Source organism: Eulemur rufifrons, chromosome 19 (assembly GCF_041146395.1).
Source record: "Eulemur rufifrons isolate Redbay chromosome 19, OSU_ERuf_1, whole genome shotgun sequence".
NCBI classification, from domain to species: domain Eukaryota; kingdom Metazoa; phylum Chordata; class Mammalia; order Primates; family Lemuridae; genus Eulemur; species Eulemur rufifrons.
The window spans coordinates 78321816-78348551 of record NC_091001.1 but is presented as its reverse complement, the minus strand read 5'-3'; the positions used below and the strand labels follow the sequence as shown (position 1 = coordinate 78348551).

Below are 26736 nucleotides of genomic sequence, written 5' to 3'. Positions count from 1 at the left end.
GCAAGAGCGAGACCCTGTCTCTACTAAAAATAGTAGAAATTAGCCTGGTGTGGTGGCTTTAAATGTGTATCTTAGGAACATCATTTATATATAGATTGATTTTTTTTGTAACCTGAAAATTTGTTGTTTTAACTTTTATATTCTTTGTAATTATATATATGTATATATACACACACACACATATATATATATGATCTATTTCTGCCATGCTCATTTTTATTTCCTTTTTACTATTTTTTTGTTGCTTCTTTTTTTCCCTCTTTTCCTATTTTCCTTTGAATTGAACAGGTTTTATATATTCCTACTTTTTTCTGTCAACTGTTTTAAAAGATATAAATTCTGTTTGTATTCTTTAATAATTATCTTCAAATTTTTAGCATGTACATTTCATTTAACTAAGCTAATCAGTTTTTCTCTGTTTTCCTCTAAACAGTGCAGTGGCTTTAGATGACTTTAAATCTAATCTGCCCTTTCTCCCATTCCCTGGTTATTGTGGTCCAGTGGTTTAGTTCAACATGTATACAGTCCTCCAACCTCCTCCCCACTAACTAGTCATTACTGCTGTTATTTCTACTTTTCTTTATTTTTTTTCAGTTAAAATTTATTTAGCTTTTCCAATTTCTTGTCTCAACATTGCTTCTTGTCTCTGTGTTCATTTTCTTTATACTGATAATTTTTCCAGTAAAGATCTGGGGTTGTAATACTCTCAGTCTTGTGAGTATGTTTTGTTTTGTTTTGAAAATGTCTGTATTTCATGTTACTCTTGGAAGATATTTTAGCAAGTTAAAGACTTCTAAGTAGATATTTTCCCTCAGCATTTTATAAGATAGTTTTCCACTGTTATTTAGCCTCAGTTGTTCCTCATGAGAAATCTCTTTTTGGTCTGTCATTCTTTTTTAGGCAATTTATTTTTTTCTTTTGGAGATTTTCTAGGTTTTTTTTGCTTTCATATTCTGCCTTGTCATTATATACCTGTGTCCAGGTATAGCCCGTTTTTATATATCCTACTTTGACCTCAGTGTACTCATTTAATCTGAAGATTCATGTCTCTTTTCATATCTAAAGGTTTCTCAGTTGTTTTCTCTACAAATTTATTTTAAAATAATTGTTCACCATTGACTATGTGTCAGGAATACTTTTAGGTGCTAGAGATACAGGAATGAACGTAAGAGACAAAAGCCCCTGTCTTCATATTCAGTCTCTCACACTCTATAGTCTCTCCATTTGGAACACCCATTGGGCAAATGTTGAACTCTCTCATTTTAGCTTCTGTATCTTCCATGTCTTAAGAGAGTTCTCTTTCATATCATATCTCTTTATCTTAACTGCATTATGGGTGATTTTTTTCAGTTTTATCTTCCAATTTATTAATTTTTCATCACCTGTATTTAGTCTACTGTTCAACGCATTCATTGGTTTATTTTTTAAATTTAATGTCTTATTTCTAGAATTTCTATTTGGTACTTCATATCTGCCTTTTTTTATATGATCCCTTTATGATTTCTAATTTTTTTTATCTCTTTCAATATTTTCAACATACTTTTCGATTATTTGTCATCTCCACTTTTGACTTTTTTAAATGATGATTTGTTTCCTCTTTGGTTTTACATATCCATCAGGAGTTGTTTTCCATAGAAATCTTATAGACCTCAGATTGTTAGCACACATGAAACTGTTTGACGATTACTTCTACTGGTACTCTTTCAGGTTTTACCCACTACAAACTGGCCTTTTTGTTAATTTCTTGGCTAATTTCCCTGTGCTACCTGGACATAGGCATTTCAACCTTGTTCTTACATGTGGCATAAGCCTGGATTTCAAATTTTTAGAGGTCACTTATTTTCTACTCTTTGCTGAAGCAGATAACAAGCTTTCTTGCTGTTTTCTCAGGTTGGTAAGTGATGTTCCTATAGACCTGTGTCATTTATGAAGCAGCCCTTTATGACCTCCAGCTTTATGCAGGTGCTCCACTAACAGCTCCTGGTATAGGTGGCCATCACCTGGACGCCCATCACTGCCTGCCTTATCATTGATATCCCAGCCCCCCACTATTTAGGCCTCTAACTGTTCTGAATTTCTCCACGAGGCCCTTGGCTTCAGCTCCCACTCATTGACCTAACTTTGACTTCCCTCTTCGTTTCTGGTACCTGGAGCTTTTTCTATTTTATCTGGGTTTTAGATAATATTTCTTGTTGTCATATTTTTGTTTAGTGTTTTGAAGTGCTTGGATTGGGAGGGGGTAATTACAACCCAATTCATCATGTTGACTGAGGTCTTTAACTACTGATTAATTTTAAAGTCTATTTTATTTTGTTATATGTAAAATAGAATACAATTAAGGAAATACATATACATTGGCTCCTTGGCCGACCTCGTGATGCAACGGTAGCGCGTCTGACGCCATATACATTGGCTCCTGAGTGTGAAATCTGCCGCTACTGAGAGAATGCAGCAGAGAAGTGGCCTGAATACTACTGTGTGTCAACGCCACTGTCACATGGGGACCCTGCACCCTTGGTGTGGTGTCTCCTTCTCATCTGGCCACATGTTCTCAGTCCAGAAGAGATCTGAATTTCTCCAATATGCTGCTCTATTTCCCAAGTGCTGTCCTGTAGAGTCTCTGTAGTAGATTAAAACCCTCTCATGCCCAACTAGCATCCTAACTCACATCTATGTTGAAAAGGAAAAACTCTTGTGAAAAGATTTCTGTTCTCCTTGGTATATGAAGGTAATATTCTCTCTGCTGGGCACGCATGTTTACTTGTGTCCCTAGCAGTGCACAGAGGTTTACATTAAGCAATTGATTATTTATTTGTAGTTGACACCATTTCTGGGAATGTTGATCAGTATCAGTGGAGCCTATTTATAATGTTAAAGGAAGTCTGTACAGAGATACTTCCCCATACCCTATCAAAAAACCCTGCTCTTTTAAGAAAGCCAAATGAGCAATAGTCCTTGGCCGCCTCCTCTGGCCCTCATATCAGCCTTAAGTGACAGTGGAAAAGAAATGGATTTGGAGTCAGGCAGATCTGGGTTTGAATCCAAGCTTTGCCACTAACTAGATGTGTGGTCTTGGGCAAATTACTTAACTTCTCTCAGGCTAAGTTGTCTTCTCCATAAGACAGTTGGAACAAAAGGTTGTTTTGAAGATTATGTGAGATAACTGGAAATAAGATGAGCCAAATGCTTGGCATTTGTTAATGCTCACAAATGTTTGTTTTCTCCCATCATCTCCCCTTCCCTTCTCTGATTCTTTCAAAGCAGAACTGTGACTCAGAAGGTCTAATCAGAGAGATTGCTGGGGAGAGGCCATGGTTACACCTCCTAATATCTTATATTTTCTTGGTAATCAATTTCTATTTCTCTTGGGTTAATTTTCCTTTAAGCTTTTGGACTACCATTTTTATTTTGCTTGTATACCACCTCTTAATAGCCTATTTCTTGACCACCCCTTAATAGCCACCCCCAGCCTATTGCTTGAACTTTGTCTAGAGTAACTATGATGTTATTTGAGAACCATGCACCTCTTAACCAGAAATATCTGTTTGCTTAATTTGTTAGTGCTCTGTCCTTGAAGGAGATGAAAACCCTTCATCTCATTGTTAATGGTAACATTTTAAATGTAAAGACCCCAGAGGGAGTGTATAAGGTATAAAATTACATAGAGCCACCTCTGTGACTAGGTTTTCCCAGGAGGGATCATGAAGGCCCTGAGTGTTTGAGGAGTAGGAAAGGCAGGGAACCAACAAACAAGAGGTGGCCAGAGGAGACAGAAGAACTGAAGGTATTCCGTGAGAATTACACAAGACCTCAAATCTGCCTGTTTTATAGCAATCACTTATCTGGGCCCTGTGGAGTCTGTATTTGGCTGAGAGCATGTTGCTTTTTGCAAGTGTTTTATCAGAATTAATAATATGATGATAGCTGTGACTGTTCTTAAGTAGGGAAAAAGAGCATTGTGAAAACAAAACGTAATTGGAATTATGGATGTGCCTCTATATAAATATCTATGGCTCAGAGCACAAAAATAGCTTTTCCATTGCAGAGCTAAGCCAAGAGTTTCATAGAAGCAGCATTGAGAATCTAATTTAAAACAGCCATGGCCCAGAAATTCAGAGACGGGGCTGAACATTGGCCTCTGTTCATCCTTTGAATGTTTTTTTCCTATCTTACGGTAGCTCATGTTCAGGGCCAATTTGGAGGGCGGGGAAGATGATAATTGGTGCAACAAACCTTGTTTTTGTTGGCCTAAGTTTAGCGTTAATGCAAACGTAGAGAAATGTTTTCATCTCAAACCTTTACAGTCAAGGACCTCTCCTAGTGCAGCTCCAAACCTGTTGCTCATTTGTGGCTTGAAGCGGGGCCTTGTAAATTTTGTGAAAATCCTGGTGCCTCTGTTAGTCTTGGCTTCAGCAGAAGGTTCCTAGTTGGGGTCATTCTAAGGAGTAATAATACTGGTGATCAGGTGCTCCTCATTTTCAGAAAAATTACCTTGTTAAGAAATGTGATTGGTCTTTCCTGGGAACAGGCTGATAATGTCAGAATCCTTCAATTCCAAAAAGGCCCAAATTTGCCTAGATCAACATTTTCCTCCCATAAGGCAGGAAACTGTTATTTTAGGCTTCCGACACCATCTTCTTTATCAATCATCTGACTGTACACGCCAAGTGAAAATGGCTCTATACCACACGTGATAGGGTTTAGCTCACTTTAAACAGCCCCCTGCTTGTTGGGATCTGCCTCGTCCTTACCCACACATTCCCATCTCCCGCCAGATGTTCTGATTTAACAGCTCACACATGTAAGTGCTCACACATGCGCATCCACGTGTGTGTGCACACCCAGCCAAGCACGTGTCCCGACCCTGCTGCAAACTCCTACCGCTGTGGCCTGCTTGTCGTCTGTCTTGCCAGAGGGGGCGCCGTTCCCTGACTCTCAGAGGCACTATGCAGGCTACCCCAAGGGCTCCCTGCCCACGGGACACGCAGAATCTCCCACCTGAGACAGGTGCTGGCTCCTGTATTGGTTTTCTAGTCTGCCTGTGCTCTTCATTCTCCATGTTTATGAATCACCACGTTCCTTTAAGCTGTTCCCTCCTGCACTTTTCTGTTTGTCTTGTTTCTGATTTGTTGCCTTGCTTAGACTTGACTTCTCTTTGCTTCCCAGACCCTGACCTAACTTTGTTTAGGGCTTCTCCACCTCCACCCACTTTGATGTATGTGGCTCGGGCGTTTGGTTGCTACTTACTGAGCAGCTGCTCTGTTTGAGGCTTCCACGTATCATAGCTGGTCACGATTCTAAAGCTGACATCACTCTCTGGTGCCGCCAAGTCACTGTGAAGAATGGTGAGGGTGATGTTGCAGTTCTGCAAAGCTTTGGGGAAATTGCCCCATGCCATGAGAGATGTACATGAAAACAACTCCTTCTCCCTCTTATATTTCAGTCTTTACATTTTTTCACTGTATCCTCATTGTGTTTTGGATAAAATCAAACTCCTTAGCATGATGCAGAATGGCTTCCGTGACCTTACTCACCTGGTGGCCTCTCCCCGCATCACCTGCATCAACTCCTGGCTCCAGCCAAGTCAGGCTGTCTCCTGCCTCCCTGACTTTGCACACTCCCCTCTGGGCACGCTGTTCTGCCTGATCAATTCCTATCGGCCTTCAAGATTCAGCTCAGAAGCTGTTTCAATCTACCAGGACCAGCAGCTCCATCTCCCCACCTCCCCCCCACCCCAATTACTGTTACCACCATGGCTTCTGCCAGTCTCCACTAGACACCTGGCTTTGGGTCCCCAGAGAACCCCATAATTGGCTTTATCACATTAACACACACTTCGAGATTGTCCCTACTAGACAGAGAATGCTCTGAGTGCTGGACTGTGACTGTTTTTGACTTGCATCAGTATGCAGCATAGTTTTAAGAGTGCTCAGTTATTCTTATCGGATGAACGTGTGCATGCATCCAAGAATTAATTCACTCACACTGTGCTAGCACACACCAAGGCATAGATCTCAATGGGAAGCTTACCTCAAATCTTACTGAGAATATTTACAAAGCACATAGTAGGTGCTGAGTGAATTTGTTAAGTCAAAGAAAGAATGAATGTACGTATATACAAACTATGGAAAATTAACCCCAAAATAGAATAGAGGCATAATGTAGTCTTGCTTCCTTTTAACTGCCATAGAAAGAATATTGGGCAGGAACATAAGATTAGATTTCGCATTCATCGTCTTAGCTGTGTCACCCTGAGTGACTCATTTTACCTCTTTGGACTTCTATTTCCTCAAATGAAATGTTAGGAAAGATATTTAATACCCCTTGAACATTCTAGATGCAATCATTATTAGGCCTAACGTTAAATGACCAGCTGCTTTCCATTAAGTGGCATGAATTTGGGGCTCTGTCATGGAGCCCCATCATGGAGCGTGTTCATGTCAAGGCCTCAGCACTGGGCAGAGCAGCAAAGCCGAGACCAAGAGATGGACCAGAGTTTGCCCAAAGTGGGGTGGGAGGCCAAGACCTAGGTATAAAGCAAACACAGAGCTAGGGGGCAAGGCCAGGGTGAGACTCCTTGAGCAAGACAGGGGCAGCAGCCAGTGTCCCATGGCAGTCTGAGGTCAAAGCTGGCCGGAGATCACCAGGAAGCCAACTGGGCAGTGTGCTTTCAGGGATGTGCTGAAAATGTGCCCTGCTCTCAGGAAAGTCTGCAGGAAGACCCAGTGCCAGTCGTCAATACCAGCTGTCTATCTCAAGTTATCTGAAGGATGCGTATGTGAAAAATTGTTTAGACTTAATCTGTGTCCCCCAGAGCATCGATGGAAGCCAGGAAAAATTAATTTGGGGTTAACTGGAGGGAGAAGAGTTTAATCTTGTCCAAATGATAATGAGATGATCTCACAAAGTAATGAGGTCTCTCCATCACTGGAAGGGTTTACACAGCAGCTGGGTAATTTCTCATCAGGGATGTTGTGTTACAGATTCCTGAATTGTGAATTGGACTAGATGGTGTTTAAAGTTTTTTCTGATTCTAAGAGAGCCTTTGCTTCTCATGCCCTCACCAAATCTTGTGTAGGTAAACACTTTCAGATCTCGTAGCCTTTCCTTTTGTGATGTGATCTCAGCATACCCTGCTGTTCTGGTGACCAGCCTTTGGGAACTTCTTTAGTCTTTGAATGCCCCACTTAAAATGAAGCTCCCTGAATGGGACCTCACATGTCAGGATGTGGCCTGGCCAGGGCTTCTCTAGGGACATTGCACAGTTTTTACAGGTAGTGGACCTATTCTTCCTCATCTATTTTCTTGTTCTGAGCTGAGCTGCAAAAACAAACAGCATTGAGCCTCAACTGCTTCTGGTATGTGCTCCTGTCACCTCAGGTGATGGAAGACTTCACTTCCTTCCATTCTACTTTCGTCCGCCGGAGACTCTGGGGTAAATGGTTTAACCTAGACACGGACTCTAAGGCTTGGGATACACTTTCTGCACTGGGAACTTCCACGGCTTTCCATTCTTGCTTTCTTAAGAGCCTCACACTTCACCCCAAATGCTTGCTTTCTCTCTCATTTATTTTCCCCTTTCATTTTTCTTTTTCATCTCTTCTTATTCAACTCCCCATGCCTACTGAATACTACAACATTTCTACTTGTGCAGTGCTTTTTGTTTTTTTCTTCCCCCTAAACTCTTTGCCTTCTTGGTATCCTGGTGAATAGGAATGTGGGTGGCTTGTAAGCGCCATTGTGCATATGAAGAAAAATGCCCAGAGAGGTTAAGTGATGCGCTTAATTTACTGGCAGAACCAAAGAGGCCAGAACCCAGCTTTGCTGACTTCCCTCCAGCCTCTGTCCTGGAGATCGTTCTGTGTTTGCTAATAGCACTGGAGTCCCAAAGAGCATCAAGCTGTTCGCTCTCTGTGTGGTCACTGTACCAAAAGAATTTACCCAGGAAACCATCCTAGGCCACTAGAGACTCATAGTCTGAGACCACACTGAAGTAAACCAACAAGTGTAATAAGAGCAATAGGACTTACCAAGTGCTTTATATTTTTCAAAGAAATTGTCAAGTCCATCACCTTATATGAGGCTCCCCAAAGCCCCTTGAGATAGAAGAGCCCTTCGGAGCCTCATTTTGCAGGTGAAGGTCAAGGATGGAGTCCAAGTCCAAGGTGGGTGGATTCTGGTTCCTGGTCCACAAACCCTCTGTGCAGCTATGCTTCAAGAGAACCAGGGAAAGGGAATGAGTTGTTTCCATCTGCTGTCCAATGTGTTGGAGACCCTGGGGTGCACCTAGGGTTCTGGGTTTGGCAGTTGGCTCAAGAAACAGCCAACTAGTGCCATGTTCGGAGGTGGGAGCTAGGCTAGGGGTGGTGGAGCAGACTCCAGTCCTCGAGATGAGGCCAGCTCCGGCTTATGTCCAGGTGGGAAGAACGAGGGCAGGCTTGGGGAGTCGGTTGTTCAGATGGGAGTGAGGTGGCCTGCTAGGATCTGCTCTATACTCCAGCTGGGGATTCTGAAGTGTGGAGAGAGGCCTGCTCTCACCAAATGGGAGTCTTGTTATAATCTTAGGTTATTCAGCCATTTATTCAGCAGGTATTAGGACGCACCCACTGAACATAAGTAAATCTCTAACATATTTATAATTTTTCTTACAAGATTATACATATTAATATATTTCATATATTCTTAACAACGCACATAAACAAACCATGGGAATACATACTATTATCCTCCATTTTATGGATTGGGAAACTGAGGCTCAAAGAGGTTAATTGGTTTGCTCCAAGTCCCACAGTTAGAAGCTGAGCCAAGTCCAAAATCCAGGTTTTCTGGGTTCTTTCACTGATGCTTAGAGCTGTTTTCCACATGTCAAGCAGTTCCTAAATTTCAAGGTATATGGCTGGGAGAGAAATAGGGAAACGCACCTTCAGAGTTATTGCTCAAGGTTTTACTTTATCTTTATGCGCTGGAAAACCTAAATGCACAGTTGAAATTCAACTTTTTGTTAAACCTCCCAGTGGGCCTTTGTATGGTCGGCATTCACGCTTTCAGTCAACCAAGAACAAGTCTCCTAAAACTTGGAATTAACCTCCGTGCTCTGGTTATGTCCTGACCTTTGTCAGGCACTCTAGTTATGTGGCCAAGTGGAACATCACAGCAGGTTGGGCTATAGATAGAAGTTTCCTGCGTAAAGTGGTTATGGGTGAGAGGCCTGAGGGTGTAGTGTAACCACTCTGGGTCCTCCTGCAATGAAGTAAGGTCATTGTCCCAAAGTTCCCTGGGCTTAGGATTTGCAATTGAGCTCATAGTTCAAGTCCCCTTCCCTACCCTCCATGGCCTGTGCCCTGACCAAGGGCCAAGCCCCTCTAAGCCCTGCCCCTCCCTGCCTCTGCCCTTGCAATGGGCACATGAGGCTCAACTGCCCCTGAGCCCCAGGAATTTGGCCCAACTAGCTAAGCTAGGCTGATCCCTGGGAGGCCTCATTCTGCTGCTCAGCGTGAGGCCCTGTATGCTGTCCTTACTTCCAGCGGCTGAAGCCTCTGCCTGCCTGGGTCTGGGTGGGTGCATTGATGGAGATCCTGGGCTGTCTGGTGGTGAATGTTTCCCGATCAGAATGTGCTTTTATTGCTGCCTCTCCCTTTTCTTTCTAGCCAGAAGCAGCTACTCTTCTGCACTTTCCTTGGCACAGTTCTTGCCCTGCAAGGAGCATGTAAACAACTGTGGGATGAGTCAGAACCAGGCTGAAGTATAAGGTACTTCTACCAAACATTTACTGGGCTCCAGGCCCTCAGCCTGTGCCAGGGCTGGGGACCTAGGCATGAATAAGATCCTGTCGCTGTCCTGGGCTTGTTCCCAGCCTGGAATGGAGACCCAAGGAGACACCCAGGGCACTGTGACAAATGCTATTGTGAGCTCCAACTTGGATTCCTGGCCAGTCACCAATGTCACCTACTCTGAGGTGTAGCACCTGGTGCTCTGTGTTCCTACAAGACTGTCCAGGTCCTGACATCTGCCTTGGGAACCTGGCTCTGCTGCCCATGGCTGCACTGCCCACTGCTCCAGTGATCTATTGCTACAGAACAACTACTTCAAAAATGTAGAAGTTTTTATCCATGGATGAATGAATAAACAAAATGTGGTATATCCATCCAATGGAATATTATTGAGCCTTAAAAAGGAATGAAATTCTGGCATGAGCTTCAACATGGATGAGCCTTGAAGACAACGTTGAGATAAGCTAGACACGAAAGGACAAATACTGTATGATTCCATTTCCAGGAGGTCCTTAGAGTAGTCAAATTCATTGAGACAGAAAGTAGAATGGCGGTTGCAGGGGCTGCGGAGAGGGTGATTGCAGAGTTATGTTTTATGGGTACAGAGTTTCAGTTTGAGAAGATGAAAAAGTTCTAGGAATGGATAATGGTGATGGCTATACAACAATATGAATGTACTTAATGCCACTGAAATGTGCACTTAAAAATGGTTAAAGGGTAAATTTTATTTATAGTTTACCACAAAAACCATGTAGAGACTTAAAACCACAATTTAATATTATCTCCCCTCATTCTGTAGGTTGACTGGGTGGTGCTGGGGGTTCCTCACATAGCCGTAGTCTGATGACGGCTGGGGCTGGACATCCAAGATGGTACCTCTGAGTGGCTGCTCCACATGGCTTCTCTGTCCAGCAGAGTAGCCTGGGCTTCTTACATGGAGTCTCAGGCTCTGACAAGCTGGAACAGAAGCCTCTGGGTCATTTAAGGGCTATGACCAGAATTGTCATGGTGTCACTTCTGCTACCTTGCATTGGTCAGAGCAGAGCTAGGGCCCACCCAGATCCAAGAGGAGGAGAGATGGAAACCCGTCTTGATGAAGGAGGGGCAAGGTGACATTTCAGAAGAGCAGGGGATGAAAGATATTGTTGCACCGTCTTTGGAAAACCTCTGGGCTGAAGCCTGGTAGCAGGAGTGCAGAAGAGGGTAGGCAGAAAGCGGAATCAGGGAGTCACACACTTCTCTGTGGACCCCTTCTTAAGAAAATAGATCCTCATAGGTTGTTAGAGTTTGAAGGGACCTTGGAAACCAGTTGGTAGTGGTGACTTATTTAAACTTACAGATCCAGGGCAAAGCAGAGCTGTAATAAAACCTCCCAAGCACCGGTCTCACGGTTCCCAGCCAAGCAAATAGCTGTCGGGACTTCATCTCTGTGTGTTGTGAGCAGGAGTGTGAAGTCTGGTAGAAGGATGGGTGTGGGGACAGAGCAGAGCCCTGGCTGGTGTCCAACAGAGACCAGCCATCACCTAGAGGCTGGGTGAACCCCTTGCTCTGCTGGGCCGGCTCTGTCAGGAGCTTGTGGGCTTTGCTGGGCAGGGCTGTGCAGAGACACCTGGAATGACCTTGGCCTTAGAACAGGCTTCTTGAGGAGGCTGGGAATTGCTCATTTAAATTGGACTCAGCGTTGAGAAGGAGGAGGTTAGTCTGCCACAGGCTCAAGTGCCCCAGGTTGAAACTTCGAAATCTGTAAGTTTAAACATAGGCGAATGCTGAGAATGTCAGTTGGCAAATCCAATCATCAGCACCCACTTATGCATTTCTAATCAGACTTTGCTTTAAGTGCAAAATTCTTTGTTAAACCTTTGGTGGCCTTTGAAATTCTATATAATTTGCAAGTGTTTTACAAGCACTCCCTGTGGAATTAGAGACATGAATATTATTTTTCCGTGCTGATAACTGCATTTGAGACTGAGACCTTAAGTCAATGCTGATCTTTTATTACTGGTTTGTAAATAGGACCTTAATAAATGATTTTTAAAAGTCTTTCTCTCTTTTGGGGATTGCTCAAATTGCTCATATACATATTCATGGAATTCCATGGAGGTGGAGAGGATTGAAGCCAACATGCTTTTCTGTGTAATTCAGTAGTTCCCGACTGTGTGTCCACAGTGATGTGGGCATTTCCAGTGAGCTTGGTGGTCAGCCACAGCCTGGGACGGATAAACAAAAATGTATTTGATTCTGGGGCACGTGCGCAGTCTCGATCATCTCTGAGGTTGTCTCTCTGTGGCTCGTGGCCTGATTTGGGCAGCCAGAAAGGAGAACTACCATAGCCATGATCACAGTGTGTGTAATTGGATTTTGTGTCTGCTTACTGGGGTGAATAAAGCGAGGTGGGAGAAATTCTTTTACACTGGTGTTAACTGGCACCTGACCCGAATCAACAGAAACATGAGCAGAGGGTGCAATTGTGAGTGGCTGATTTGCTGCCCTGGGTCTTCAACCAAGCAGCTGTCCCCTCCCCATGAAGCCGTCCCTGCTCCTGAGCCAGGGCTGCACATGATGCTGCTGCTCGTTCCCTTAAGCGGAGGAGGAAGAGTGCATCGTATCTTTCATTTGTTGTTTTCTCTGGCCTTTGCTACCAAGTTTTAAGCACTGTAGAAGCAGATGTCCATATAGGTTGAGCATTCCTCATCCAAAAATATGAAATCTGAAATGCTCCAAAATCTGAAGCTTTTTGAATGCTATGCTGAGGCTCGAAGGAAATGCTCATTGGAGCATTTCAGATTTTTGACTTCTGGATTATAGTGATGCTGAACTGGTAGGTATAATGCAGGTATTCGAAAATCCGAAGAAATCTGAAATTCGAAACACTTCTGGTCCCAACCATTTCAGATAAGGGATCCTCAACCTGTAGTAATAACAGCTTCTATTTATGATCTCCCCACGTGCCTGCTATTTTACAGATGTTACTTTAATATGCACAAGAACCTTTTAATGTAACTTAGTTTATGGGGGTTGCTATAACAAAATATCTTAGACTGGGTAATTTATTAATATAAACAACAGAACTTATTGCTCACAGTTGTGGAGGCCGGGAAGTCCAAGATCAAGGTGTGGGCAGATTAGATGTCTGGCGTGATGTCACAGATGGTGCCTTCTGTGTGTCCTTACATCGTGGAAGGGGTGAACAAGTTCCTAAGGGCCTCTTTTATAAGGACACTAATCCCATTCATGAGGGCTCTGCCCTTATGACCTAATCACCTCCCAAAGGCCCCACCTCTTGTCACTACCACATTAGGGATTAAGTTGCAACATACGAATTTGGGGGAGACATTCAGAGCATAGAAGTAATGTTATCCTCGTTTCACACCTGAGGAAACTGAGGCTCAGGGAAGTGCAGTAACTTGCTCGGTGGCACACATTAGTCAGTGGCAGGGGTGGGATTTGAACACCAGTCTCTCTAGCTTCTAAACCCTTCTTTCCCCACCATGCCATCAGGAAATCAGGCCATACTCATCCCTGTGGTCTCCTTGCTCCTCAACTCAGAACCCGGCACTTAGGAGACACTCTGGTATTATTCACTGACGGAGCAGGGGGATGTGCGATACAAGAATTCGTACTATAACATTTGGCCGGCACTCCCCAAAGCCCAGCATCCAAGGGGAGAGACCCTGGAGGACTCTCCCTGCAGGTGCTGGTCCTGAACTTCTCATCCAGGCCATTCCAATCTGAACAAAGCTTGTTTAGTGTATGGGAAGGAATTACATTTCAGAGCATTAAATATCCTTTCTGGGCCATTTGGCTACCTGCCTCCTCTCAAAACACTAAAAGCACTTGCATGGTAATTAAGATAAATTACTTGAAAAATTTTCATAGCGAAGTGATTGATTGTGGTTATTCCTCCACTAAATGCTTAAGTCTGGAGTGAGATCTTCTTTATAGTTCTTTAAACTTCCAGGATTTTCTGCTTATCTTCAGGAGGGGCAGCAAGCCTTCAGGGGAGAGAGGAAGGATGAGATTTGCATATAGTATTTAAGCTGTGTGTGTGATCTGAGCCAAACCCCCTTCAGCTAACTTTATCTCACATCATTTTCAGGGCTTTCTTTGAGAATTCAGAATCAAAATCCAGGAGCCACCGGCCAGTAACCCGCAGGGCCTGCACCCCAGCCCAGCCCTGGAAGCCCCTCGAGGATAACGCCCTTTCTCATTTCTCTCTCTGAGTGCCTTGCTCTTTCCACTGAAGAGCCCACGGGAACATGAATGCCAGAAGGCAGCCCTGAAAGCAAGCCTTGTTTGCCCAGCCTTGTCTGACCAAGGCCTGCTTGTCTGTCTCCTTCCGAAGGCCAGGGGTGGGCTGAATTTTTTGAAGTGTGGGGAGCCCTGGGGTCCTCTTTGTGCTGCTTCTGAGACCAGGAGGTAGGTAGAGTGTGAAGAGGCAGGCTGTAGTAGAAACTGGTCCACCCAGGAAGCAACACAGCACCACAGCTGCCGTAAGCAGAGCTGCAAAAACCTGGGAACCTGGGGGGAGCAAGAGCCCGGCCTCCACCCACAGCATCCAAGCAAGGCGAGCAGGCCACTCGCTTGCTTCCAGATTGGCAGCCGGCCTCACTGAAACTGCCCCCCACCCTCTTACCAATGACCAAATCAGTAAGCCCCAAAGTCTTCCCATCTCCCTTGTCCCTGCTCTGCAATATTTCAAGGTCCCAAGAGAAACTTCCCTGCCTTGGTGGTTCCTGCCTCCTCTGGTTTTACTGTGGCCTTTCTGGGTGTGTCTTACTTTCTCCTTTTCATATTTCCCTTCTGTAAAATGACTCAGCCCTCAACTTTGGATGCTCTGGGGCTTTTCCCATTCTCTCCTGCATTTAGTTCTCTCCTATCCCTGAGAGACCCCAACTCTACATCTCTAGCCTCTGGTTTTCTTTCAAGGTCCTGCCTCTTGGTAGATGTTTCCACGCAGATGCACCTCAGACCTGACCAATGTGCGTAAAACCAGCTTTCTTCCTGCCTCTCCTATGGCTTCACTAGTCCAAGTGCTTCACTTTCCCTTTTCCTTTGTTTTCCAGATCACATTTGGTGTCCAAGGCCTCTCAAGTTTTCTTATAAAATATTTCTTTACCTTCCCTTTCCCCTATTCTGATTTCTACCTTGGAAGTCAGTATGGTATGGTGGAAAATGTAGATTTGGGACCAGAGACAGGGTTTGATTCTGACAGCACTGTGCTCTCGTTGTGCGACCTCAGGCAAATTGCCACACTTAAGCCCCTGATTCATTGTCCACAAAGTAGACACACGTAGTAGGCTGGACCCGTGCTTGCCTCACTCCCAGCTCACTGACTTCGATGTAGAGCAGGGTTTCTCTATGTTGGTGCTATTGACATTTTGGACTGGAAAATTTTTTGTTGTGAGGGGCTGTCTTGTGCATTGTAGGACATTCAGCAGCATCCCTGTCTCTTACCTGCTAGATTCATCTTCCCACCCCGAGTGGTGACACCAAAAATGTCTCCAGAGACTGCCAATTGTTCTCTGGGGAGTTAAATCACTCATGTTTGAGAACCACTGGTATAGAGTGACGCTGAGTCTTGGGTTGTGGGTAACAGCATGGGCCTAGGTTTTCAGGTTTTAACCTTTCAATCAGCCACATGTATGAAGGGCCTACATCACTTCTGATTAGTCCTTTTCTTGATTACTTTTGAAGTCTCCAGGTACTATGCTGACTTGCTTCATTGAGTAGTGCCTTTCATTCCACAATGCAATTCAGCATACACTGGGATTACACCTTGTTTTTCTCTTGCTGGCGAATGAGAGACCAATTTACAGTGGACTCTCACAGGGAACTCTGCAAGCCTGGCTCAGCCTGCTGCTTGGGCCCCCCGGCTTGTAGCAATGGTGAATGCAGATCCAGGAACCCCACTCTTGTAAGCACCATGCTACCATTTTTTAAGTTCCTACTCTATGGCATTTTGCTATCATTAACTTATTTGGTCCTTGTGAAATAGGTGTTATTTATTTTCACTTTAAGGACAAGCAAATCAAGGCCAAAGGACGTTAAGCAACATGCCTCAGAGATATTAAGTAGAGAAACTGCAATAAGAGGCCAGGGGATGTTGGCACAAAAGCCTGTGGCACTAAACTTCTGTGTTCTTCTGCCTTCTTGGGTCAGCCTTTGCAGTGGCTGGAGCCCAGGAGCCCATGAAGGAGGAGCTCCTCTTAACTGGGGCTCCCCATCTTGCCACCCACAGGGTCTAAGGATGGAGAGCAGATCTAGAGGCCCCGGCAGATGGCTGGTTGAGAGCATGAGCCCCAGAACTGTGTCCAGCATAGGGAAGGCTCCCAGTAAAGGTGGTTTCCTCTTTCACAACTCGGACAAAATTTGGTTGTACAGGATGCTGGGTGCTCACTGTGCCTGGAGAGAATAGGCCAAGAGTTCAGTGCACCACTCAGATTGCAGGTGAGAGGCTGACCCTCGCCCCATAGCCTGGTCCTCTGCAGGGGGTACTGAGGTCCTCCCCAGGGGCCTGTGAAGGGTAGATGACCGGGTGGGCACGTGGTTGGGGGTTGGGGGAGAGAGGCTCTTGGCCCCCTGGCCCCAGGCAGAGGGCACACTGGGCATCCTGTAGCACTGCAGAGCCCTGTTCCTATGGGGTGGGGGTCTGAGTCCTCTGATGCTGCCTGCCTTGGCCAGGAGGGGCCAGGTCTGGGCAGGAGGGCAGGCTTCAGTGCTGCTGGTCCGAGGGGCAGTGATGAGAGCTGCCAAATGCTGCCGAGGATGCTCTGGGGAAGAGAGCCCTCACGGCTTGCTGAGGTCGAAGGCAGAGTTCGTTCCAGCCATGGCCCATGTGGAAGCTCGTTGGTTCCCTCTCTGGGAAAGCAAGAGCAGGGATGTCCTCCTGTGAGGACTGCTGGTGCCCCAGGGGAAGAACCTGTGCCTGCTGCTTGTCCTGAGAGCAATGCTAAGGCCCTGCTACGGGAAGGGTCAAAGGAGCTGCTACGGGCCCAGAGCCAATCCTCATGGCCATAGCAGAGAGGCTGGCAACAGAACGCAAAGGCTGAGGCTGCAGAGGTAAAGGTGCACCGAGTGCTCTGTAGGCCCGGGCACTTGCATCTTTCTCATGCTCCGGAGTGTTCAGAAGCACACCCCCCACGGGGTTCTCAAGGAAAGCTGCCTGTTTCTCCTAGAGGCCCACAAGAACGTGGGAAGGCTCTGGGAAGGATTGCCATGAAGAGACCTTAAACCCTTTTTAACCAGGATTTTTCAAATGCATTTGACCCTGGGTCTTTTCTTCCCACACTTATTAACTTTTCTCCATTGTGGGATGTGCTATCTTCAAGGGTGTCTTAGTTCGAGCTGCTATCACAAAATACCATAGCTTGAGAGGCTTATAAACAGCAGAAATTTATTTCTCACAGTTCTGGGGGCTGGAAGTCTGAGATCAGGATGCCAGCATGGTTGGGTTCCAGTGAGGGCTCTCTTTTAGGTTGCAAAGATTGCCAATTTCTCATTGCATCCTCACGTGGCAGAAAGAGAGTGAGCTAACTCTCTGGCCTCTTCTTATAAGGGCACTAACTCCATTCATGAGGGCTCCACCCCTGTGGCCTAATCACTTCCCAAAGGCCCCACCTCTGAATCCCATCACATTGGGATTAGAGTTTCAACATATGAAGTTTGTGGGGACACGAACATTCAACTCATAACAAAGGAGAATCCCTGAGCAAGGAATCAGGCACAGGGACTAAGGCAGGAACTGCATGATTAGATCCCCAAGGAAGTTAGGCAGAATGGAGACACAGTTCTAGAAAACAAGTCATAATAAGTTGACCTGATGCTAAACCAAACTCCAGAGTTAGGGCTCCTTAGCTTCCCCCTAAGTAGTGAAAGCGTGTGTTCCAAAGGCTAGAGTAGGGACGGGAGAAACAGAAAGGGAGAGGAAAAGAAAGGAAGACTAACATATATTGAGTACCTCCTATGAGGCAATTTACATATGAGGTAAATATTAATATCACTATTTTACAGATGAGGAAACTGAGTCCTCTGCTTACCAAATTTCTATAGCCTCTATGACAGTGACATAAATATGGTATGGATTTGTAAAAACGTCATGATAATAAGAACAAAATTCTAAAATCAGAATGCCTACCCAACTCCAAATCTTTCCTTTGTTCATGTAAAGACCATTTCCTGGGACTGGCCAGTTTGGGTTGATATCTGTTCATTCTTCTGTCAAAGATAAACACAGCTGGACAGTAAAGTGATGAGAACATGTTTTAATTGTTCATAACTGTTGGAATAGGGAAAAGAGTCCACTGTGCACTGTACTCAACTTTGATTTGTACGGAAGTCTGGGGTATTTTAAAGAGAGAATGAGATCAGAAGAGTCAGGGAAGTGAAAACTTACAAAAAGTCAGAGAGAGGGGGTTGGTCCATGTGAAACCCATCTGGGTTTGCAAACTGGCACTTATGGAAGTTAGGCTCCCACCTTCCCACCGAATCTGGGAGACAGGGACCCTGTCTTGAGGTGTTGGTTAAAAGAAACAGTAAATTCTTTAAGCAGCCTTGAGTTTTCCCAGGCAGGCACTTTCAGGAGGGCCTAGCATCATCCTAGGGACGTGGCCTTGAGCCATCAGAAACCATTTTAGTGTTTTTTCAAGGCTTCATAGGCTGAAGTTGAAAGGCCTATTCAAGAAGCAGGCTCTGAGCCAGGCTAGAGTTTGGTCAAGAGAGAATCCTTGTCACTATTCTCTAAATTTAGGAAATGAACAGATTATTAAAACAAAGTTAAAAAAATAGCCAGGACCCAAATTCATGCTGGAAAAGTGAAGGTTAAATGCCACAGGGGAGGGGCAGGGTTGGAGAGTTGAGCTGGAATCAGTGCTGATAATATTTGAAGGCATGGGTAGATTTTGCTGTAGTTTAATATTTTACAAATGTTATTTCCTGTCACATAGCTGAACTAAATACCACACATGTTTGTGATTGAATATTATGAGCTGCAGAACATAAGTGCTAATAATATGGTTCGTGCAGCCTGTGGGCACGTCTCCCATGACCTAAGATGAGAATAAAGCTTTTTCATTTCCCTTAAGGTTTTGTGTTATCTTATGATTCCTTTTTGTCTCAAACTTTGAGTTTCCCCTTTAAAGTGAAAACTTTTATAGAAGTGGTATTTTAAACACTGTCGTAGCAAACCTTTAAGAGAATTCTTCATGCATGCGTTTTTACCCACTGGCCTGCCCTCGACTTTGGCTTTGTTTCCAGGATATGTACTCTGGAATAGCAGTGAGGGTAATGAGATTGCAGACCTCCAACCACACAAAACAAGAATGAGGCTTTGCAAAAGCAGCTCCTGTCTGGTTACAGTGTTGCTCTTGAGAAGCCTGGCGCTACAGGGAGTCCGAGAATTCCTTATTTGGGGAACAGCCAATGAAACCACACAGATACTGACATTAAGACATTCTTTCTCTAGATTATGCAGCATTGTTACAGAGCAAAAAAGTCACAGGCATAAAGGAGTCGATTCAGCCCTCTGCAAAAGGGAGGGTGTTCCTGGGAGTCCAGATGTGCTCCTCAGGCTTGAGTAGGAAATGGCGACAGTGACCGTTTGTTTGGAGCTGGTACTAGAAGGCTACAGATAGGTGTTGGTGATGTGTGCCTGAGTGCTGCTGGACACCTCCTCAGCATCAGTCCCCTGCTGACATCTGGCAGATTCGGAGAAGCCAGATATAAGGGACCATATTGGAGGGTGTTTTTCTCCACAGATGCACACCAAAGTCTTCAGCTGCAAATGACCTGGAATGTTGCTTCGCCAAGCAAATGCATTTAATCTGATCTCTACAATCTGCAGGAGAAGGTAGAACTTCATATATACATTTCATTTGCAAAGCAAAGGAAAACTGCAAAGAACAGCAGAAGTAGACCGTTGAGAATAGAGGCGGGTGGGGAGATGGTAGGGGAGAGGACTTTACAGGGAGTTACACAAAGCTTGCAGAATTGGGCGATATACCAAGATTGCCACTAGAAGAGAGGGGGACCCCTAAATATATCTGTTAGACAATTCTGAGAAATTGTTCATCACTAAGGGTAGAATGGCCAGTTGATGCATTCAAGAAGGGGCAGGAAATAGAGCAGGCTGAGTTATGAAAGCTATTCTCAGAAATGACCCAAATTGATACTGAGCTGTTGTGCTTGAGCAACTTTGGGGAAAAGTTCCCAGAGTATGCTTTTCCCACAGTCTGATGTCCAAGGGGAAGATACCTGTGGTGGGCTCGGTGGAAAACCAGGCTCTTCTCAGGTGAATAGCATCCTTTCAATTTAGGGAATTCCTGGTTCTAGGAAATGTTGGCTACACCCTGGTGCTGTTTTCTTAGCGAAGGGTGGGGTGGTAGAAAGTGCTCAGAAAGGGCAGGACACCTGCCACCAGCAAGTCATCGGATCTCTCTAGACCTCTGGGGTGGTGGACAGACCTGGTCACAGTCTAGGTTCTGCCTCTTACTTGCTGGGCAACTTAGGCAAGTAGCTTGACCCCTCTGTACTTTATTTTCCTCTTCTACAAAATGGTGATGATATTACCTGATGAGGTCATCAGTATTAAATGAGATCATGCACATATAGCCCTTTGCCTACCATGCGCACATAGTATTTGATAAGTGCTTGTTAGTGTGGCTAATTGAACAGAATGCCTCCAATTTCTTCCTAACTCCAAAATTCAGTGATTCTTTGAACTGGGGAGGGAAGTATAGAGATATACTTTATTCGAAAGTGAAAAGACTATTTAAAATTATTCAGTTGAAAATTTATCGAACTGTGTGTATTTGTGTCAGGCATTTGTAGGCAATTTTAAAAATGCCCTAATGAATGAGACATGATCCCTCCTTGAAAACACTTCACTCTGACTCTCAAAAGAATGTGTGAATTTTTCCTATGATAACTTGAAAGTTTTTATCCCTAAATTCTTTTTGGTGAGACATTTTTCCATACTAGTGCTTCTTATTCATAGTGCTTGTTGTGAGTAATTTGCAGTTTTATCACAGGTTGGGTATCCCTTATCTGAAATGCTTTCACCAGAAGTGTTTGGATTTTGGAATTTTTTTTTTTTTTTTTGATTTTGGAATATTTGCATTCTCAAGTCCAAAATGCTCCAAAAAGCATTTCCTGTGTATGTCATGTTGGCATTTAAAAAGTTTTGAATTTTGGAGCATTTCAGATTTTGGATTTTTGGATTAGGAATACTTGACCTGTATTTATATTTAAGGTTTTGCTGTTTGTGAAAGATTTATTTTTAAACAGTTTAGAGTCAACTCATAGTAATCTCCATTATACTCTTACAGAAATTCTAATATGATTTCTTACGCAGGAGAAAGGGGTGGCGTGTAGGAATTGTACGTGCAGCTTTTGTTCATGTTTGCTGTGGCCCCTGCACCCTCCTGTTGTGGATCCACAATTTAGAATGGTGGGGACAATTAATTATTTTAGGGTTTCCCTAAATATGGGGATTGTTAAACTCTGGGTACATCCAAGAGCATGGCTAGGCTTCTGATTGCCATCTGTCACACTTGCTGAGATATAAGGTTGAAAACCACTGTTTCTCGGTGTGAACACGCATGTGTGTCTATTTTTAATTTGTTCTTGAGTTCAGTGCTTTGAAAACAGTCAGCTGAAAAAAAAAAAAGTCTAATAGTTTTAAGAGGAAGTAAAAACGTCCCTGGAAACCTTCAGACCTCAGAAATTGATTTCTAGACATTTCCACCATAATACATTTTCCTTTTCTACCTGTCTCTCATTCATAGTCTTGGTGTCTTGCCCTATCTCTGAATTTTGTGTGGAATTGTCTTCCAGGAGTTTACAGGATAATGCAGATTCACTGAAAACGGAGCTCTGAAAGGTTCGGGGCACGAAGGGTGGGATGGAGTCCGCAGCTGAGGAAAAGGCCACGGGATCAGCCTGGAAGGGTCTTTGTTTCAGAGGAAGTGGGCTGGGGACTCGGTGCCGGGAGTGCAGGGAGTCCCGGGTCCCCAGCTTTGCAGTCACTGGATTCTAGGCCTTGGGGAAAGTGCCCAGAAGCTGTGGTCTGCTCTGGATAGTCGTGAAGTCCGCATGAGATCTTGCCCATGAAGGGGCCCTCTGGGAGGCACCGGTACATATCTAGACCAACCCTCCTTGCAATGCAGGAAAAAACCAAAACAAAACAAAACGAACCTGAGGTGAAATAGATGCTGCTGCTTGAATGCTTTTGGATTCCGATGTCTTGAAGCAGGTGGGGAGAAGTGGCAGAGGACTGAAGGAAGATGCCCCTGGGCTTCCCTGAGCCTTCTCCTAGCCCTTGGCTTCTGGCAGACCAAAGCTCTGGACAGGGTGTGGCCCCCTTTCCCTGCGAGAGGATCAGGAGGAAGGAAAGGGAAGGAAGCCTTGATGGAACTGGTCCTAGTTGTTGACTTTGGGCCAACTGACTAGTGGGGGCTCTGAGACCGGAATCAAAAGGAGAGATCATATAGAGGCAGGGGGTGAAAGAGGTAAGAGAAATGGAAACGAGTAAAAAGGATTGATAACGAAAGGCAGCAAGGATAGAAGAGGGGAGAAAGAGGAGCACAGTGGGAAACAAGCCTACCCTTGACCACGGGGAGCCAGAGCCTACGCTGCTGATTCCAGAACAGCCTCCAACTCCTGCCTTTTAAGCAGAGACAAAGGTTTGGGTTCTATTGGGCACAATACAAAATTCTGTTTGGTTTGAATTAAACTCATATCACATTTGCCAAGTGCCTCCTATGGAAGAGTTCTGCATGGGGTTTGGGGGGTGGGGAAGGGGGATAGGGGTGCACTTTGTTATCGATTTTGGGTTCAAGGTAGAAGATTTTTTGTAAGGTGGGCTTTAAAAAAAATTCAGGGCCACTTACAAAGTAATGAACTTGATTTCTTTTGTCTTGCTTATGGAAATCAATTTTTATCTCTAAATAAGCCAAAACTGAAGAAACCAACACCACTTTTCCAAATTTTGAAGCTACCAAGGGAAAAGTGACCAGGCAAAATGTTTGGCGTAGGTCAGAATAGGATTCAGTCTGAAGCTGAATTATTTCTTCTCTTGGTCTTCTTTTCTTTCTTTTTTTTTTTTTAATAAACCCAACTAAAGTAAACATTATGATGATCTCTCACCCTATCTGAGGAGTTATTTTTGCTGGATTCCTTCTGAAGAGGGTGAGATGGGGATGGGTCAAGAGATACTGCTGCTGATTTCCTGCCTCTGAGCCCCCTGATGGGGTCCCGCTGAAACCCTGCTCTGAGGGAAAGTGCTTTATGGTGACTTCAGCCTGAGGGCAGTGACAGTGAAATGGCCTCCAGAGAGCCAGCAAGCCTGGGCTGCTGCTCCACCGTGTGTTTTTGTGCCCTCAGGAATGTGTGGATGCAGCAAATGACAACACTGCTGCTCTCTGTCCCTGGCGGAGCCCCAGGCCCTCTTGCTCTTTGTGTTGGCTCTTTTCCAAGCTTGGATGATTGCATTGGTTGAACCTTTATTATCCACAAGGGGAGGCAAGAAGGCAGGCTGGAGGGAGAAAAATAGGCCTTTCCCATGGGCATGATTCCAGCAGGTTTTGAGTTTTCACATCAGTACATCTCACGGAGTTTTGTCAGTTTGAACATTTGGTTAAAAATCCCAGCACTAAGTCCCATGTACTTAGTGGTAATACAGTTTCTGCTTTTGAAAAAATTTTCCATTGGATGTCAATCACCATGAAATTGTCTTAGAGTTGGAGAGATCCCAGAGATCATTCTAGTATAATCACAGAATGTCTGGAGAGGCTGTACACACAGCTAGTGAGTGACAGAGCAGTGCCCAGCATTCAGGTGACCCGAGCCCCATGTCAGCGCTGTGCCTCTGGTGTCGTTAGAATAATTTTGATAATTTATGTTGTATGAGATTGGGCTGAAGTGACTTGTGTTCAAACCCTGATTTTTCTACACCTAGGTATATACCCAAGAGAAATGATCACACATAACTTGTACACAAATATTCATAGTAGTAGTATTCAAAATAGCTAAAAAATAGAAACAAACCAAATGTCTATCAGCTAATGAATAAAAAATGTGATATATCCACATAATGGAATATTAGCCAGCTATAAAAAGAAATGAAGCACTGATACATTCTACAACACGGATGAATCTTGAAAACATTAAACTAGGTGGAAGAAGGCAGCCACAAAAGGCCATATGTTGTATAATTCCATTTATGTGAAATGTCCAGATTAGGCAAATTCATGGAGAAAGAAAGCATAGTGGTTTCCAAGGCTTGGAGGAAAGGGAGATGGGGTACAGGGTTTATTTTTGAGGTGATAAGAATGTTCTGGAATTAAATAGTTGCGATGTTTGCACAACTCTGTTATATACTAAAAATCACTGAGTTGTACACTTTTCTTAAAAGGGTAAATTTTATGGTATTTGAATTATATCTCAATAAAGCCATTATAAAATATGATCCTGGTTCTACCTCTTACTGGCTGGATGACTTTAGGCAATGAACTTAAACCCAGGTAATCTCAGCTATGAAATAGGAATCATGGGGTCATTTTGATAAATGAGATCGTGAATTTGAAAATGTTTCTAAATTGTAAACTATGCACATTTTTGGGCTGTCACTGGGTTATATATTTATTATAAATAGAATTTTTAAAATCTTCTCCTCCTGTATTTTCCATAGCACTGACAAGATCTGGCTACATAGTAGTCACTCAAAGATTTATTGAATTGATTCAAAAGCATTACAGTTTTTTGAATTGTAAAAAAAAAAAAAAAAAACTAACATAACATAAGATCTATACTTTTATAAATTTCTAAGTATTCTAAGTATACAGTGCAATATTATTAACTATATGCACATTATCATACAGCAGATTTCTATAACTTTTTCATCTTGCATGACTGAAACGTTGTACTCACTGAACAGCAACTCCTAATTTGATTGCCAGCCCTTGGCAATCATCGTTTTACTTTTTGTTCTGTTAGTCTCACTAGATACTTCATGTAAGTGGAGCCATGTAGTATTTGTCTTTCTCTGGCTTATTTCACTTAGCATAATGTGCTCAAGGTTCATCTATGTTGTAACATATTAAATTTCTTAAAAAGGAATTTCCTTCCTTTTTAAGACTGAATAATATTCCATTGTATGCATATACCACATTTTCTTTATCCATTCATCCATCAATGGACATTTAGATTGTTTCTGTCTGGTGGCTATTGTGAATAATGGTGCAATGAATATGGGAATGCAAAAACCTCTTCAAGATCCCTTTTTCAGTTCTTTTGGTTAAATACCCAGAAGTGGGATTGTTTGATCATATGGTAATACCATTTTTAATTTTTTGAGGAATTTCCATACTGTTTTCCATAGTGGCTATACCATTTTACATTCCCACCAACAGTGTACAAGGGTTCAAATTTTTCACAATCCTGCCAATATTTGTTATTTTCCTTTTTTATTTTTCAAATAATGGCTATTCTAACAGGTGTGAGGTGATATCTCATTGTGGTTTTGATTTGTATTTCTCTGATGATTAGTGGTATTGAGCATCTTTTCATATATACCTTTTGGCCATTTGTGTGTCTTTTTGGAGAAATGTCTTTCAGGTCCTCTGCCTGTTTTTTAATCAGGATTTTTATTTCCTTGCTATTGAGTTGTTTGAGTTCTTTACATATTTTGGATATTAACCCCTTATCAGATATATGGTTTGCAAATATTTTCTCTCATTCTGTATATTGCCTTTTTTCTCTGTTGACTGTTTCCTTTGCTGTGCAGAATCTTTTTAGTTTGATATAGTCCTACTTATTGTAGCTTTTGTTGCCTGTGCTTTGGTGTCACATACAAGAAATCATTGCTAAGACCAATGTTTTGAAGATGTTCATAGATGTGCTGTTTTCTTCCAGGAATTTTATAATTTCAGGTCTTATGTTTAAGTTTTTTATGCATTTTGAGTTGAGTTTTGTGTATGGTGTAAGACAAGCATCAAATTTCATTCTTTTGCATGTGGATATCTAATTTTTCCAACATCATTAGGAAGGGACTATCTTTTCCCATTGTATAATCTTGGCACTCTTGTTGAGGATCATTTGACAGTATATTTGACTATGGATTTGTTTCTGGGCTCTGTATTCTGTTCCATTCATCTCTACATCTGTCTTTGTTCCAGGTGCCATACTGTTTTGATTACCATAGCTTTGTAATATATTTTGAAGTCAAAAAGTGTGAGGCCTCCAGTCTTGTTCTTCTTTCTCAAGTTGGCTATTTGGGGTCCTTTGGGGTTCCATATGAATTATAAGATTTTTATTTTATTTTATTTTATTTTGGAGAAAAATGCCATTGGGGTTTCGATAGGAATTACATTGAATCTGTAGGTTGCTTTGGGTAGTGTGGACATTTTAGCAATATTGAGTCTTCCAATTCATGAACAGGAGATGTCTTTATACTTACTTGTGTCTTTTTAAATTTTTTCAGTGATGTTTTGCAGTTTTCAGTGTACAAGTCTTTTGCTTTCTGCCGTATGTTTATTCCTAAGTATTTTATTCTTTTTGGTGTTATTGTAAATGGAATTGCTTTCTTAATTTCTTTTTTTGGTTAATTTTTTGTTAGTGTATAGAAACAATACTGATTCTTATATGTTGATTTATATCTTACAACTTTGCTGAATTTATTTATTAGTCCTAACAGATGTGTGTGTGTGTGTGTGTGTGTGTGTGTGTAATCTTTAGGGTTTTCTATATATAAGATCATGTCATCTATAAACAGAGATACTTTTACTTCTTTCTTTTTTATTTGGGTGCCTTTTATTTATTTATTGTTTTCTTGCCTAATTGCCTTAGCTAGGAATTCTAGTACTATGTTGGAAGTGGCAGGAGTGGGTATCCTTACCTTGTTTCTAATCTTATAGGAAATCTTTCAGGCTTTCACCATTAAGTCTGATGTTAGCTGTGGGCTTTTCATATGTGG

At 43.2% G+C, this 26736-nt stretch overlaps 1 protein-coding gene across 1 annotated transcript in view; it reads left to right on the top strand.

Moving 5' to 3' along the window:
* Positions 1–26736, top strand: part of STON1 (stonin 1) — a 48011-nt gene that overhangs the window by 5757 nt on the left and 15518 nt on the right. The gene's annotated exons all lie outside the window — the stretch shown is intronic.